Consider the following 15,489-nt stretch of genomic DNA (forward strand, 5'->3'; position numbering starts at 1 on the left):
CCTGTATTTGAGGTTCGTGCGAAGAGTTCTACCTTAGTTGTTGCAGAACGTACCCTTGGCTGTCCGTGAGAGAATGTGGATTCAGCTTGATGGTGTACCGCCTCACTTCAGTGGATGTCCGCCACCATTTCAATGATGTATTTCCTGGTCGCTGGACTGGAAATGAAGGTCCTATTCCGTGGCCTGCGAGGTCGCCTGATCTGCATCACCTTGATTATTTCCTATGGGGATATCTAAAGTCACTTGTGTATGACGCCAGTGGATACGGGGCTGGAATTAGTTGCCAGAATTGTAGCTGTATGTGATGTGAATCGGAACACACCAGGGATATTTGTCAGCGTGCGTCAGAATCTTGTTCGCCGATGTCATGCTTGCATTGAGGTTGATGGCCGTCAGTTTCAGAACATTTTGTAAGATACAGTACAACTGGTACGTTCATTGCCTCAGCGATGGTATTTGCAGTTAACTGTAACTGATGTGAGTAAACAAGTGCGCAGTAATGTGATTTTATTCCTATAATCTCATTGATCTGGCTTCTCCGACCCCAGATTCCCTACCTCAAATTGTTCATAAGGTAAAAGCAGCCTCGCGCATATGTACTATTGTTAAATCAAGTCCCATGTAAATATTTTTTTAAAAACATCTCTTGATAATAATCTTTCTCATAAAAAGTAACTTTTGACAATCATTCGTCTCAATTTAAAGAATTTACTAATTTCTCCAATCCATGGTCATCCCGATTATTGTAAAGAAAAATCAGTTGTTTCTTTTTATACATGACAAATCTATCGGCCAGCATTACACTGGGCTGTGTCACAAAAATTTCTTATAGGAGCAGACATATATGCGTTATCCGGCGACTTCATTGAGGTAAGATTTTTCAATTTGTTCAGAATGAATTTTCAGGGCCATGACGCAGTACTGCCGACGTCCAAATTTACAGTCAATTATTGAAAGATCATAAGTGACCCACAATTTTATTGAGAGATTAGTCTCATTGTATTATTGGTAGGTTATGGAATTATCTGTTGGGAGGTTACAACCCTTATTTGAAAACAGTTACAAAAAGTGCTCGAAATTACGCCCTCTTCTTGAATGCACGCCGTGCAACGACGCTGCAGTGACTGTCGCAATCTTTCAAACACTACTAGTGATATGGAGGCTGCCATAATGCGTGTTATCAGCTCTTCATCAGTCTCAATGGGTGTTTCATAGGCAACACATTTTAGGTGGCCCCCGAAGAAAAAAATCAATGGGCGTCAATTCGGGGGAACGTGGGGGCCATATCCAGTTCTCACCAAAGTTTTCATTCCAATGCATTGGCACTGCATGTACGAAGTGTGCAGGCACACCATCGTCTTCTTATCTCATTCGCAGTCGCACGTTGAGGGGAATAGTTTCTAACAACTCTGGCAGAGTTTCTCAACAGGTTAAGTATCTGTTTGCGTTCAGTCGCCGAGATAACATGTATGGATCGATCTGATTATCGCCTAGCAAGCCGGTCAAAATGTTGACAGCGAAGCGATCTTGGTGACGAAGGACAAAGTCGGATTGCGGATTTTCCCTTGTCCACATGTGTTGATTGTGGCTGTTGAACATTGCCTCTTCAGTAAAAAGTACATGGTTCGGAAAGTACATGGTACATCTTAGCAAAAACCACTGGCAGAATTCAGTTCGAGATGGAAACTCGTCTGGATTAAGGGCGTGAGCCTTCTGTAGGCGCTAGAGATGTAAATCATCTTCAAGTCACACACGCCAAACTGTGGACTGACTTAACCCAATTGCCGTGCAACACGCAGTGACCTTTTGAGGGTTTGTTTTCCAGCAATGCTAACGCCTTCTCGTCAAGCCCTGGTGCACGTAATGTGCGTTAACGACCGCGTCCGCGAGGTCTTCGCACCTGCAGCTCAAAATGAATACACTGGGTTTCGAAGTAGGCAATAAATGCACATGTGCCATTACAGGAACGCGAACCTGTCTCTTGTAGGAACCTGTGGATTGCAGTAAATGGGCATGGATCCGGCACTCGACGATTCGGAAACCGCCGCACAGACGTTGGGCAGTGTGAGCACCCAGAATAGCGATCCAGACTCCGCAGTGTGCACAGATGCTGCCCCCTGTGTATCTATCAAACGGGAATTTTCGCAGCCAAAAGCAATGCGTTCACGTCCCAGTAAGGGGCTGAAAACCCATAGTGTTTTCCCACATGAAATATCCGCAAGTATGTCGACTACAGCGTTTGCAGATAAAGGTTATAAAACTTGAATCCTACGTCTTTTTTACCTTGATGTCAAAAATATATTGAAATCTTTGCAGATCAGCTACTATGACGGTATGTTGTGTGCCTACCCTCTTGGAGGCGGGCGACCCTGTTCAACGACGCCTAGCACCGTATGCTGAGTGATGCGGACATGGGTTGCTACGTGAAATATGCTTGTTATGGCACACTTTACCAGCTCTCTCATTTTCTGCATTCGTTTCAGATGCACCTTGTATACAGGGTGGTCCATTGATCATGACCGGCCCAAATATCTCACGAAATAAGCGTCAAACGAAAAAACTACAAAGAACGAAACTTGTCTAGCTTGAAGGGGGAAACCAGATGGCGCAATGGTTGGCCCGCTAGATGGCGCTGCCATAGGTCAAACGGATATCAATTGCGTTGTTTTTAAATAGGAACCCCCATTTTTATTACATATTCGTGAAGTACGTAAAGAAATATAAATGTTTTTGTTGGACCACTTTTTTCGCTTCGTGATAGATGGCACTGTAAAAGAAACGTATAAGTACGTGGTATCACATAACATTCCGCCAGTGCGGACGGTATTTGCTTCGTGATACATTATACGTGTTAAAATAGAACGTTTAGCAATTGCGGAAAAGGTCGATATCGTGTTGATGTATGGCTATTGTGATCAAAATGCCCAACGGGCGTATGCTATGTATGCTGCTCGGTATTCTGGACGACATCATCCAAGTGTCCGGACCGTTCGCCGGATAGTTACGTTATTTAAGGAAACAGGAAGTGTTCAGCCACATGTTAAACGTCAATCACGGTCAGCAACAAATGATGATGCCCAAGTAGGTGTTTTAGCTGCTGTCGCGGCTAATCCGCACATCAGTAGCAGACAAATTGCGCGAGAATCGGGAATCTCAAAAATGTCGGTGTTGACAATGCTACATCAACATCGATTGCACTCGTACCATATTTATATGCACCAGGAACTGCATGGAGACGACTTTGAACGTCGTGTACAGTTCTGCCACTGGGCATAAGAGAAATTACGGGACGATGACAGATTTTTTGCACGCGTTCTATTTAGCGACGAAGCGTCATTCACCAACAGCGGTAACGTAAACCGGCATAATATACACTATTTGGCAACGGAAAATCCACGATGGCTGCGACAAGTTGAACATCAGCGACGTTGGCGGGTTAATGTATGGTGCGGCATTATGGGAGGCTGGATAATTGGCCCCCATTTTATCGATGGCAATCTAAATGATGAAATATATGCTTATTTCCCACGTAATGTTCTGCCGATGTTACAACCAGATGTTTCACTGCATGGCAGAATGGCGATGTACTTCCAACATGATAGATGTCCGGCACACAGCTCGCGTGCGGTTGAAGCGGTATTGAATAGCATATTTCAAGAGAGGTGGATTGGTCGTCGAAGCATCATATCATGGCCCTCACGTTCACCGGATCTGACGTTCCCGGATTTCTTTCTGTGGGAAAGTTGAAGGATATTTGCTATCGTGATCCACGGACAACGCCTGACAACATGCGTCAGCGCATTGTCAATGCATGTGCGAACATTTCGGAAGGCGAACTACTCGCTGTTGAGGTGAATGTCGTTACACGTACTGCCAAATGCATTGAGGTTGACGGACAACATTTTGAGCATTTCTTCAATTAATGTGGTATTTACAGGTAATCACGCTTTAACAGCATGCGTTCTCAGAAATGATAAGCTCACAAAGATACATGTATCACATTGAAACTGTAGTGGACTGTTAAGGCAGCCAGTCCACAGTGAAGTAGCCGAAAGGGCACACGTACACACACGCCGACTAGCGCGAAGTCTGGAACAGGATTCGTAATGAATGTGATAAAGAAAAGAACGTAGCTACTAGAACACTTAACTTTTATATTGTCCTTTGGTATACAGCATTCTGGATGATACAAGTGAGACTCTATCTGGAGGTACATGCAACGTTACAAATGGTTAATGGCGCCTTGCTAGGTCGTAGCCATTAACTTAGCTGAAGGCTATTCTAACTGTCTCTCGGCAAATGAGAGAAAGGCTTCGTCAGTGTGGTCGCTAGCAACGTCGTCGTACAACTGGGGCGAGTGCTAGTACGACTCTCGAGACCTGCCTTGTGGTGGCGCTCGGTCTGCGATCCTGACAGTGGCGACACGCGGGTCCGACATGTACTAATGGACCGCGGCCGATTTAAGCTACCACCTAGCAAGTGTGGTGTCTGGCCGTGACACCACATTCCTCCCCCGCAAATCGGCGAACGGTCGTGTGATAAGGCTTCCGCCCGCCGTGGGGAGGACCACATGTTGACGTATGCGATGAGGTGGGGAGCCTAACAACAGGCGAGGCTGTGCCACCCGCACCCTGCCATTCGGTCCGAGGGGAGCTAGGAAACGCCTGAAAACCTAGTCCAGGGTGCACGTCAACATGCGGTGTATGCGCCCGTAATGAGACAGAAGGGGCCGAAGGGTCGACCTCCATTGCGTCGGGGTATCCGACGCGCGAAGACGCCATGTGGTCCGGAGCGGGCAAGAGTTCCATGGCGGAGGACAGCTGGTCACGGGAAGCGATCGGCGGCGCGTGACCCAGGGAGGCGCCCGGCGGCAGCAGCGACGCGTCCGCTGCGGGCGGCGCCGGCGGGAGAAGAGGCGGCGGCGGCGGCGGCGGCGGCAGCGGCGCGTCGCCATGGGGCAAAATGGAAGGCATCGTCGGTAACACCTGGGGATGAGGCGAGCCAGTAGATGGGTCCCCAGGGCGCTGACCGGACGGCACCGTCGCTGAAAGCAGACGGGGAGCGGCAGAACCCGGGCGACGACAGAGGCGCAGCTGATTGAGATGCCGACGCACCTCACCAGAGGCCCCCAAAACCAAATACATCGCGCGGCCGAGGCAGCGAAGAATGCGCCCTGCGAGCCAACGCCGTGAACCTCGATAGGTGTGATAAAATACAACGTCGCCAGGAGCAAAAGCAGGAGTCTGCCGCTGCACAGGAACCTGATGCGGCGGATGCAGCAAAGACATCAAGGTTCGATGAGGACGACCGTGTAACAACTCAGCCGGCGAGCGACCATCGTGGTGCTGAGAGCGATACGAGGACAAAAAGAGCAATAACGCGTCCTCCCGAGAATGCGACTCTTTCAACTTCAACATCTGTGACTTGAAAGCCCGGACCAATCGTTCAGCGGCACCGTTTGACTGAGGCGAAAACGGCGCGGATGTCAGATGTTGAATACCATTGGCCTTGCAGAACGACTGAAATTCTGCGGACATGAATTGTGGGCCATTGTCGGAAACAATAGTCTGCGGAAGACCTTCAACGCAAAAAATAGCGGATAACGCTTGTATGGTGGCTGATGACGTCGTGGAAGACATCCGGACAACAAATGGAAAATTACTGAAGGAATCGACAACAACCAACCATCGAGCATTCCAGAAGGGACCAGCAAAATCGATATGTAAGCGTTGCCAAGGGGAAGTGGCTTTCGGCCATGCAAAGAATTTCCGCGGCGGTGCGGATTGTTGTTCGGCACATGCCATGCAAGAAGAGCACATATTCGTAATCGCAGCATCGATTCCGAACCAAGTACAGTGCTGACGAGCAAGTTGTTTCATTCTCACTATACCCCAATGTCCTTGGTGGAGAAGCCGTAAGACAGAGGACTGTAACGAACGTGGGACCACGACTCGGGACTGATCATTATCAGAACGCAACAACAAAACACCACGTCGTACAAAAAGTCTCTCCTTGGGAGCAAAAAATCGGCGAACCAGCGGGTCCTCGATCCGCGACTTTTACAAGGGCCATTGCGTAGCAACAAAATGCAAAACAGTAGCAAGGACAGGGTCAGCAGCTGTGGCTGTAGCTACACGACGAAAATCAATCGGAAACGATTCTACCACGTCATCGGTTTCCGAGTCAATGAACATGCAAGCAAGTTCGGAAGAATCGAATGCTTTATCCTCAGCAACAGGCAAACGGGACAACGCATCAGCGTTTCCGTACTTAGCAGTGGACCGATACAAGATATCGTAGCGGTACTGCGAGAGGAAAATAGACCAGCGAATGAATTTCTGCGCTGTACGTGGAGGTACAGGCTTGTGCGGATGAAAAAGCGATGTCAAAGGTTTGTGGTCTGTGATGATGGTAAAGTGACGACCATACAGGAAATCGTGAAACTTCGTAACACCAAACACGAGAGCCAAAGCTTCTTTCTCTATTTGTGAATAATTCCGTTGCGCTGACGAGAGCAATTTGGACGCAAAGGCAATAGGGCGATCATGTGAACCATCTTTGTGCGCAAGCACAGCACCGATCCCGAAATCCGATGCATCTACCATCAACAAAAGTGGTTTCTGGGGATCGAATGGCGTAAGACAAGTATTGGAAAGCAACGCCGATTTCAACTGGCGAAAGGCGCGTTCGCATTCCGTCGTCCAGACAAACGGAACACCTTTACGGCGTAAGCGATGAAGCGGAGCTGAAATGGAAGAGGCATGGGGAACATATTTATGGTAGTAATTAATGTTTCCCAGCACACTCTGTAGCTGCTTCACATTCTGTGGCGAAGGCAATTCTTGTATGGCACGGAGGTGCTCTGGACTCGGATGTATGCCTTGGGCATTGATTACATGTCCCAGATATGGTAAGTCACGATCAAAAAACACACATTTGTCCTTCCGCAAGCGAAGACCATTTTGCCGCAAAACCTGAAATAATGTGCGGAGGTTGGCTAAATGTTCGGCTGCTGTCTTTCCGGAGATCACAATATCGTCCAGATAGTTTGCAGCAGTAGGGACCGACGCACAAACAGTTTGTAAATATTGCTGAAACAAAGCAGGGGCGGATGCACACCCGAATGGCAGTCTTTTGAATCGGTACAAACCAAGATGCGTGTTAACCACCAAGACGCGCTGGGATTCTTCGTCCACAGGTATTTGCAAGTACGCATCTGCTAGGTCCAACTTTGAAAAATACGTTCCCGGGCACAGTTTGTCAAAAAGATCTTCCGGGCGGGGCAAAGGAAAAGTAGCAGTCACAAGTTGTGGATTCACAGTTGCCTTGAAGTCCACGCAAAGTCTCAATTTTCCGGAAGGTTTTTGCAAAATAACTAAGGGTGATGCCCAGAGAGAAGCCTGCACACGTTCAATGACACCTTGTGATTCTAAATCGTGTAATGTTCTGGCGACCTCATCACGCAATGCGTGGGGAACATTGCGCGCCCTGAAAAATTTCGGTTGCGCGTTCACTTTCAGTTCCAAATGTGCTTCATAGTTCGTAGCGCAACCAAGGCCCGGCGCGAAAATGTCTGCAAATTCTTCACATAGACTAGAAACACTGGCTGAAGGCACAGTCTGATTCACTGATAGTACCTGATTTACTACAGACATGTTAAACAACTGAAATAAATCTAAACCAAACAAGTTCATTGCAGAAGAAGAACGAAGAACATAAAAAGACACAAGTTGTGTTTGTCCCTTGTATGTTGCAAGAAGAGTGCACTGTCCTAATACAGGGATAGCTTGTCCAGAAAAACAACTTAACGTAACATTTGCGGCACGCAACGGAGGTGCGCCCAGTTGTTTGTACGTGGCGTGATTGATCAATGAAACTGCAGCTCCGGTATCGAGCTGGAATGGTATCACTCGTCCGGCAAAGTCCAAATCTACAAAATGTTTATTGTCCTGCTGACAACAAGAGCGACTGTTTTGTGCAACTTGAAAGGATACAGGTACAGAAGCACTTGCGACGTTACGGGATGTCCGGCGACGTCGACGCACACTTTTCGTGGGACGAACACAGTCACTGTTAGCGAGAGGAACACTGGGCGGAGTGGCATGAACGACATGAATGTCCATGGGCAAAGGTTCACGAGCCTGAGTGTCCTTGGTTCGATGCCGGCGCGAAGGGCCGGGAATGGTTGCGATTGTCTGATCTGAGCTTTTTCTGGCAAACACTTTGAACATGCCCTTTCTTATTACAGAAAAAGCAAATAGCTTGGCGTGACGGGCAATTGTCACGCAAATGTCTAGTTGCACACCGCGGGCATGATTTTAGAACGGCATTGGCATGCTTACGCGGCACACGTGTTTGCGAGCTAGGCTGCAGCTGCGCGGACGTGTGCGAGGGCCGGTTAGCGTTCCGTGCAGCGGACCCGGCGGGCCGGTTAATGTGAAACACGGCCGGCGAAGTTGCAAATGATTCCTGAGCAAAGTCAAGTGTGTCTTGCCTATCCAATATGTCTATCACTTGTTGAAGGGAGGGATTAACTAGTTTCAAAATGTGTTCCCTTATGCGAACATCAGAAACATTCTGTGCTATTGCATCACGCACCATAGTATCTGCATAAGGGAGGCCACAGTCACATTCAAATGCACACTCCCTAGTAAGTCCTTGCAAAGTTGCAACCCACTCCCTATTAGTCTGACCGACCGTACGTTTTGTACGGAAGAACGTATACCGTTTTGCAACCACATTAACTGTTTCTCTGAAATAGGCATCTAAAGCAGACAAAATTTCTTCGTATGACAGAGTTGCTACGTCGCGCCGGGGAAACAATTTCACTATCACACGGTAGGTGGACACACCTACACACGAAAGCAAAAACGGCTGCCGCACATTACCTTGAATTCTGTAGGCGGCGAGATGAAATCCAAATTGTCGGGACCATTCAGTCCACGTTTCGTCGGCTGCCACAAAGCTACGAAACGGGGGTGCAACCGCATGTTGTGGCTGCGGTAGCGATGAAGCGGCGGCGGCCGCATCGTTGTGCAGCGCACGTTGACCCTGGACGAGCTGTCCAAGGACATCCAATAACGCCTGCGTCTGCTGATTCTGCAAGCGATAAAATTCGGACAGTACATCTGGAGAATGTGGCGAAGCCATGACACAAGTAAATGTAAGCAATGAGAAAGAACAAGATCCTGATTAATCCGCGTCGCCAATGTAGTGGACTGTTAAGGCAGCCAGTCCACAGTGAAGTAGCCGAAAGGGCACACGTACACACACGCCGACTAGCGCAAAGTCTAGAACAGCATTCGTAATGAATGTGATAAAGAAAAGAACGTAGCTACTAGAACACTTAACTTTTATATTGTCCTTTGGTATACAGCATTCTGGATGATACAAGTGAGACTCTATCTGGAGGTACATGCAACGTTACAAATGGTTAATGGCGCCTTGCTAGGTCGTAGCCATTAACTTAGCTGAAGGCTATTCTGTCTCTCGGCAAATGAGAGAAAGGCTTCGTCAGTGTAGTCGCTAGCAACGTCGTCGTACAACTGGGGCGAGTGCTAGTACGTCTCTCGAGACCTGCCTTGTGGTGGCGCTCGGTCTGCGACCCTGACAGTGGCGACACGCGGGTCCGACATGTACTAATGGACCGCGGCCGATTTAAGCTATCACCTAGCAAGTGTGGTGTCTGGCGGTGACACCACAGAAACAATTGAAATAAAATGTTCAAACCTACCTACGTTCTGTATTTTAATTTAAAAAACCTAGCTGTTACCAACTGTTCGTCTAAAATTGTGAGCCATATGTTTGTGACTATCACAGCACCATCTATCACAAAGCGAAAACAGTGGTCCAACTAAAACATTCATATTTCTTTACGTACTACATGGATATGTAATAAAAATGGGGGTTCCTATTTTAAAAAAAACGCATTTGATATCCGTTTGACATATGGCAGCGCCATCTAGCGGGCCAACCATAGCGCCATCTGGTTTCCCCCTTCAAGCTAGACAAGTTTCGTTCTTTGTAGTTTTTTCGTTTGGCGCTTATTTCGTGGGATATTTGGCCCGGTCATGATCAATGGACCACCCTGTATAATACATAACAATGGAGAGATGTCAGCAAAAAATATTGAAATTTCTTGACTGATTTACTTCAGATTTTTACACAAATTTTCGGTCAGCTTCATATATTTTTTGAAGCGACAATGTAAGGTTTTCTGCAGGGCCGTCTTTAATCTATTGGAGGCTCTGTGCACATTAGGATAATGGAGCCTCTATGACCTAGAACGAGCACTATTTTGTTAGAATAGACAAAGAAAGGAAATAAGCGAGGTTCTAGATGTAGCCGGCCGCGGTGGTCTCGCGGTTCTAGGCGCGCAGTCCGGAACCGTGCGACTGCTACGGTCGCAGGTTCGAATCCTGCCTCGGGCATGGATGTGTGTGATGTCCTTAGGTTAGTTAGGTTTAAGTAGTTCTAAGTTCTAGGGGACTGATAACCACAGCAGTTGAGTCCCATAGTGCTCAGAGCCATTTGAACCATTTTTTTCTAGATGTATTTTTATTTCTTTACAGTCACATTAAATGAATAGAATCCACAAAAGTAACTCTTCTAGCATTCACAGGTTAGTGCTTAAAAATATCTGTTTGTTGAAGAGGTACCATTCTACATTTGAGATGGGTAAAATCGTTAATCACTTCTTCAAAAGCTATGTTTTTGAGCATATCAAATTCTATGGACATCAGCGATAAACTGGTTAATTTTTCTTGAAGCATTGTACTTCTTAATTCATTCTTTACTCTTTTCAATTTGGACAAGGAGCGCTCTGCACTGCAGTTCGTTACCATCATGCTTAAAAATGATTCCCACTGCGATTTGGAAATGTCTTCAATTTTTTTTTTTTCAAAAGGTGATATATTTCCAATATACTATTAGTTCCTTCCAATTTTACTATGCACAGTTTTCAAGTATTCTTTTAAACGCAGGCATTCCGTTTCCAGCTCTTGCTCGTTAACGTCTTCATAATAAATTTCAGCAAATTCTTTGCAATTTTGTTTCAGCCCTTCGGAATTCAGAGTCGACTAATGTTCTCATACGAGCTTAATCGCTGTTTTAGATGAACGCTCAGGGTATCAGTTATGGGAAGAAAGGTTTCTACTTTGAATTTCTCTTTATCATTCAGTTGGACTGACGGTGCAGGGACATAAAAAAAATCTGGCATAAGCTTCTACGTTTCGTTCTTTGAGATAGGTCCTTGTAATCAGATTCCGGGTTTTTTTCTTTCGTGGACGATTCGAAGTCATCAAATTTATACCTAAGGTTAATGATAAAATTATCAAGTGAAGCGAACAAATTATTTGCAACGTGTGGTGTTATTGTTTCTTTCCGTAGATAATTACTTGTTTTGTTTATGCTTTTCAGTATAGAGCTCCAAATTTCCGAAAGTATTATAAATTCTAGCTTTACCATTTTTCAGGAGACTAATGGCTTCATCTGTAGTTTGTCTTGCCCGTTCTGTATCTTCTGCGATAGACATCAAAGATCCTATAATTTGTTTATGACCTTCATGCAAGGTACCCACTGCCAGCTTTGATAGCAACAAGGCACTCACAGACTTGCAGTGAGATGTGTACTGGGTCGCTGCGTAGCGCTCAGCTCGGTGATCGATATGTTAATCTTTATTAAGGAGATGTTGCAGTAAGGGCGGCCCATCCAGCAGCAGACGTGAGGGGGCAGTACCAGCTCTGGTCCTCTCTGCTGCCGCTGTCAGTCATCAACCTAGGATTAGCAGACATCGCGGCAGGCTCGCTCGCCGCGAATGCTGACCACATCAGTGAGCCCTCGTCGACATCGTGCGGGGCCTAGGCCCTGTGCATCCGCCGTCACAACCGGGTGAGCCGACGACGCTGGGGGATAGCAGCCCGTTCCGCCCGTCCACCGCGGACGAGCCACCAGGAGGAGCAGGGAAGAAGACAGGGTGGGATAGAGTACACTCCACAGTACGAGAACGCCTCTCGAGCCGACAGCGCCGGGACTCCAACCCGGAGCCTCCTTCGTGCAGCGGCCTGCTGTCCGCCGCCGAACCAGCCGGCTAGCCGGCCGCCGCCAGCCATGTGCGGCCAAAGTAAGAGCATTCCACCGCTATGTCACAGCACGCGGCGCTGCGCTAGCAAGACTGGTGCGGTCTGGAGCTGGTGTCATCGCTGCCGAGTCAGCGAGGACTCGGGGAAGGTCGTTGATATCACCAAGCTCAGCCAGCCTGTGTTACGCGGGCCACATTGTACTCGGCAGGAATAAAGGTGTCATGAATTAATAATGTTTCTTTGGCGTTTCTGACGCGTCCACAGTCATTTCCTAGCATCCTGCCAACTGGAGAGGTCACCACTCGGCTTCCAGTCCACCGTAGGCGACCGGGACCACCGGGGCGCCTACAGATTTGGTGTCAGAAGTCCTCGTGCCCACCACCTACGGATTTGGTATCAGAAGTGTTCGAACCGCCCACTACAGCACTAGCCTGCAGATCTGGTATCTGGAGTTGTCGACACCGTCACTGCAGGCTGACACCACAGAGTAGCGGTCAGAACTGTCGACTCTACGCAGCCTTGTATTAAGTGCACGAGGCGATTTTTGTTAATAACTATGGATGCATGTTCTTTGTTGGGAGTGCACTTTGCGAGACCTGCGGGAACAGCAGCGAACCATCAAGGCATCTGTACTACGTGATAAGATTCGTCATTTGGAGAATGGTGATCGGAATGCCATGGAAGCTTTGTTATTAGAGTAATTAGATTTTTTAAATTCAGAAGGTCCATTACCAGCAACTCCTATTACACAGGACCGTATACCGACTGGCGATAGTCCGCCGGTCTATAGAAAACCATACAGGATAGCGAAACACCTACAACCACTAGTGGAAGAATTTATTAATCAACAGCTTAGGGACGGTATTATAGAGAACAGTGAAAGCCCGTCGTCTGCCAGCATAGTGGTAGTTCCTAAGAAGTCATTGGACGGTACTAAAAAGTATAGGTTTTGTTGTGACTATCGTTTTTTGAACGCACGAACTGTAACAGATGCGTATCCAATACTGAACATCACGGAAACATTGGACAACCTAGGTCGGTGGAAATAGTTTTCGACACTAGATCTAAAGAGTGGGTACCATCAGATAGAAGTAACTCCCGAGAATAGGCCGAAGACGGCCTTTACAAGCCTTGGTCACTTTCAGTATCGCAGAATGCCATTTGGGTTGAAAAACGCTCCTGCTACTTTCCAGCGTCTGTTAGATGGTGTGCTTCGGGGACTGAAACCGAAGATTGGTTCAAATGGTTCAAATGGCTCTGAGCACTATGGGACTTAACATCTCAGGTCATCAGTCCCCTAGAACTTAGAACTACTTACCATGCCCGAGGCAGGATTCGAACCTGCGACCGTAGCGGTCGCGCGGTTCCAGACTGAAGCGCCTAGAATCGCTCGGCCACCAACGGCCGGCAAACCGAAAATTGCTATGGTATACCTCGATGATACTGTTACTTTTTCGCGTAATATAGAAGAGCATGTGGAACGACTGAACGAAGTATGTAGTAGGCTAAGAGCGGCAAATCTTATGCTTAATGTAGAGAAATGTCAGTTTCCTCAGACGCAAGTGACTTATCTTGGGCAGGATGGCGAAAGAACGGATCCTCGTTTAACGTCGGCTGTGTGGCGTTTTCCAGTACCACAGACCACTAAACAAGTTCAGCAATATGTCGGTTTATGTAATTACTACAGACGATATGTAAAGGGGTTCGCGGAAATTGCACATCGATTAACGAGATTGTTAAAGAAAGGTGTTAAGTTTGAATGGACAGCACAGTGTCAGGAGGCATTCGAGAAGCTCAAACATATACTAACATCAGACCCAGTGTTGATACTTCCTGATTTCGAACAAGAGTTCATACTATTTTGTGATGCTAGTAATATTGCTGTAGGTTGTATTCTTTCTCAGAGGGTTAATGGACAGGAACATCCAGTGGCTTATGCTTCCAGGCAACTGAATAAGGCAATGAAGAATTATTCAACTACAGAGAAAGAAATGTTAGCAGTGATTTACGGTATCTCGTATTTTCGCTGTTATTTATATGGGCGTAACTTGAAGCTGATTACAGATCACGCAGCATTGAAGTAGTTGTTGGGGTTGAAAGATCCTTCGAGTCGTTTAGCGAGATGGGTACTGAAACTAAGTGAATTTGACTACGAGGTAATTCACAAACCAGGGGTAAAACATACGACTGCAGATCCGCTTAGAAGAAAAATAGCAGCTGTACAAGTTGTGGGCATAAGTGAGAAGGAGTGGGTAAAGGCGCAAGCCACTGACAGAGAGTGTCAATTGTCCCGAACGCAACCGCAGTTTGAAATGCAGGATGGGTTGCTTTGCAGGAAGACGAAGTGCGGACTACGCGTCGTAGTACCGGAGTCGCTGAGGGAAGAAGTGTTGAATCAAGATCACGACTACGTATTGTCGGGTCATGGTGCTAAAAGAACGACTGATAGACGGATAGCTGAAAGGTTTTGGTGGAAGACACGTTGCAATGATGTAGAGCAGTATGTGCAAAATTGTATACCGTGTGCGCAGAGAGCAGTTTTAAGTCATCAGAAAATTCAGTTACAGAGACTACCTGAAGCGGATCGTCCGTTCGCATTCATCGGATTAAACGTAATCGGAGCATTTAACAAGACCCAATCGGGTGATCGATACTTATTAACAATATTAGATCATTTTTCCCGATACCTGGTAATGGTAGCTATTCCAGATCAGAAGGCAAGCTCTGTTGCGCAAGCCTTAGTAAATAACTGGTTGCTGAAGTATGGTGTGCCTGATACTAGAATTACAGATCAGGGTAGTAACTTTATGTCGGAGCTGATGAAGCAGTTATGCCGTTTATTGAAAGTTAAGAAATTGCGGACAAGCCCATTTCATCCTCAGTCGAATGGACGAACAGAACAGGTTCATAGGCCGTTAGTTAAGATGATTAGTCATTACGTAAATTCAGAACATACGGATTGGGACGTGTATTTAAATCTGATTACAAGGGAATATAACGCGAAAGTTAATACAGGAACGGGGCTCTCTCTGTATGAGGTAATTTATGGCCGGAAAATGCCATCACCATTTGATGTGCTCAAACCTCAGGTGAGTTCACAGGATGAGCCAGTGAAGAATTTCGCCAAGAAATTGAGAGAGATTTGGCAAAGGGTACGGCGTGTTAATACTAAAGCTTTGGAGAAACAAGAGAGTATTGGGCAAAGAACAGGTAAACTGCCGCAATACAGAATTGGTCAATGGGTATTGTTGGCTAATCCTTATGTTCCGAAGGGTAAAACGAAGAAGTTTTTGACGAAATATTCTGGACCGTATCAGGTAAATGAAATAGTGTCTCCAGTGAACGTAAAGTTGCAGTTACCAACCAAGTCGCCAGTAGTTCATGTGAGTAGGATTAAGGCGTTTAAGGG

This window comes from Schistocerca nitens, chromosome 4 (assembly GCF_023898315.1).
Source record: "Schistocerca nitens isolate TAMUIC-IGC-003100 chromosome 4, iqSchNite1.1, whole genome shotgun sequence".
Lineage (NCBI taxonomy): Eukaryota > Metazoa > Arthropoda > Insecta > Orthoptera > Acrididae > Schistocerca > Schistocerca nitens.